The sequence below is a fragment of the Buceros rhinoceros genome, unplaced genomic scaffold (genome assembly GCF_000710305.1).
Source record: "Buceros rhinoceros silvestris isolate BGI_N320 unplaced genomic scaffold, ASM71030v1 scaffold1963, whole genome shotgun sequence".
Classification (NCBI taxonomy): domain Eukaryota; kingdom Metazoa; phylum Chordata; class Aves; order Bucerotiformes; family Bucerotidae; genus Buceros; species Buceros rhinoceros.
In genome coordinates, this window is record NW_010401641.1 from 35863 (window position 1) to 38684 (window position 2822).

The 2822-nt window shown below is 41.1% G+C and overlaps 1 non-coding gene across 1 annotated transcript; it reads right to left on the minus strand.

Annotated features, from left to right (window-relative positions):
• Positions 1-1437: 1437 nt before the first annotated feature.
• Positions 1438-1520, minus strand: TRNAL-CAG. Its single transcript has one exon. It is a non-coding gene; the product is annotated as a tRNA-Leu (tRNA).
• Between the last annotated feature and the right edge of the window lie 1302 nt (positions 1521-2822).

Genomic DNA, 2822 nt, shown 5'->3' on the forward strand with positions numbered 1-2822 from the left:
GTAATTCTGCAACAGTCTTTAAATCAGTCTGACAAAACCAAACACCCCAAAAGTAAGCTGTTTGATGCCTCATGTTTGGAATTAACTTCCCAAAGAAAAACATTAATAACGGGGTAAGGTCCTTTGTTTAAAAGTGCGTCTCATTCATACAAGGCAATTTCCTTCATTTGCAGATCACAACTTGATATTAGGTAGGTTGATCTAATGCACAGCAAAGTATCTTTTCACTAAAATGAGATGAAAGAAGACTCTAGGCAGTAGTATGTGGACAGCTGTGTCATAAGTTAATTTTGGTTTTATTATTGTAAGTTCACTGCAGGTAGATCACTCAGTACCTCCATTCCAGGCAAATGTATAAAAACAAAGCAGCTTTCCCTGCCCCCCCCCAAGTCTTCCTAGATTGCCTACTTACTTACTGTCAGTGAGGACTGGTTTCTTTCTTCCTTCTAGTGTGCCTAAAAATTACAAATTGGTACAGGTTATTCAAACAGGAACTGACAATTTAATAGTTTTATTTTCTGCAGTTCTGTCTTGATGAGGGAATATAAATAAAAATACAGATGTCAGAGTTTCTATCAAGAATAATAGCAGTTTGCATAACCTGCAATTCCAGAAACACAGACTTATTTGTTCAAATGCTTTTACTGTTGTACTTTACAAAGGATTTACATTAATGGCTTTTGTAAAGCAGATCTGCCAATAACAAGGTCTCTTAATCCGTACAAGAATATTTTATTTTAGGATATAATGAAAAGCCATGTTTAATTCTCTAGTATCTAACTTTTCCTCAACCTACCACCTATTGGAAAATAGAAAAGACAAAAGAGTATTTACAATTTCTTTTCTGAGTTTTCTCATCACAACTGCAAAATACCACCCAATATGAACAAATCCTTAATTTCCACCCAGAACCGCTAGAATGAGCACTGGTGCCAAAGTAACGTGGCCTTTAACAGGCTGGAGCTGAAGCTGTTTTAATATGAGAAGAGTGCTGAAAACCGCATAGAGGATAATGACCAAGCTGAACCTGCTTTGGTATTTTTGGCATTTTGTCGTGGCTCTTGAATTATTTGAGCCATTTCCACGCAATGATTCTTGTCAGATGTGATTTACATGAGCCTGCGGTATTGCGCGTACACTTAAATACATGCATCAGAGACAGCATTTGCAAGTCTTGTAACTTGACCTCATTGGATAAGGAGTGGCAACTGTAGGATAGAGAGATCAGCAAAAAGACCTCGCTCCTCAGGGACGTTCACAGTGGTTTAAAGCAATGCTTGTGTATCTTTAAGGGAGCTGTCAGAAGTGGGATTCCAACCCACGCCTCCAGAGGAGACTGCGGCCTGAACGCAGCGCCTTAGACCGCTCGGCCATAACCTAGCTCCTCAAGGATGTTCACCGTGGTTTAAAGCAACGGTTGTGTATCTTGAGAGGAACTGTCAGAAGTGGGATTCGAACCCACGCCTCCAGAGGAGACTGCGACCTGAACGCAGCGCCTTAGACCGCTCGGCCATTCTGACCTGCTCAGCTGTGGCCATACTGACCACCATCAGTGGTCCACCCTGGCCTCCAGTCGGGAGATTTGGAGACACACCACACATAACGCTGCTGCCTCCTTTGAGAGCACGCGTAGAATCAGTCTCGAGGAGAAAAGACAGTGCAGAAAGAACTGTGCCTCGACTGTACCACCCAAGGAGACCTTCCGCTGTGCGCTTTGCACCCGGTCTTGCCTATCCCACATTGGCCTTTTCAGCCATCAGTGCACTTGCAGTAAGCGTGGGGAAAGCCCTTCCCAAATCTTCGTCTGTGAAGCCAAGCCATGATGATGATGTGTATTTTAAAAGGAAAACAAACTTCATCACTGCCTGCTGTCTGTCACCATATTGACTTCCCACAGTTCAGCATGCTTACTTTCATTTTTACAGAGCAAACTTATGCCTTTGCAAAACAATTTCAAGAATTTGAGAAATAGCGGGATTTATAATCTACCCTTTGAATTTTCAGGACATTTGAATTTGCAGTACAATGGCATATTAAATAACACAGAAGAAATTTCACTGGTCAGGTATAAGCATATTTGAATTCACCACTCCAATCCAAAGCAATTCAGTGTTGTCAAGGCATTAGTATTCAAAATACGAACTTTTAAAACAGATAATACAGATTGCAAATATCTTCAACCAACAATACAGATAAACAGTGACTAATCAAGCAAAAAAATAAAATTTGTAACTCCCTCTAACTAAAAGGAGGTTTTAAAAGTTCTGCTGTGGACACACTCCTAGCATATTTTTTAATTAGTCCAGCCATGTTGTACATCCTAGCACTTTTTGGTCTTTTTTTCCCACACTAGACCAGCTCACCAAGGCGAACAGAGAGTTCTGCAAGTAATGCATACACGGCTACAGCCAAGCTATACATGAGGCCTGAATAACACAGGTTGTGTCATGCGTGTAAAATGTGGAGATAGATTTGCGTGTTTCTTCTCGTTTCTCTCCGGTATAAGAATGGCATGCTCCCATGCTCATTTAAGAGTGTTACCATACAAGTAAGAAAGTTCTTGAGGGGCAGCTCCCCATGATACGCTTCTGTAGTAAACCGAGACTGCAAGAGGCATTTAACTGATGAGTATTCCTGAGTAGATAATAAAATAGGAGCAATGGACAGATTTTTATGGAGAATCTACCAAGAAAGTGGTAACCAAAATAAAACACTGTCCCAGTGGTCAGGTGAGGTCAGGTGAGTCTTCATAAACGTGAGAAATCTTTGATCACATACGGCTCTCCACCCTTCTAACATTTAGCAAACTATCCAAAAGACCA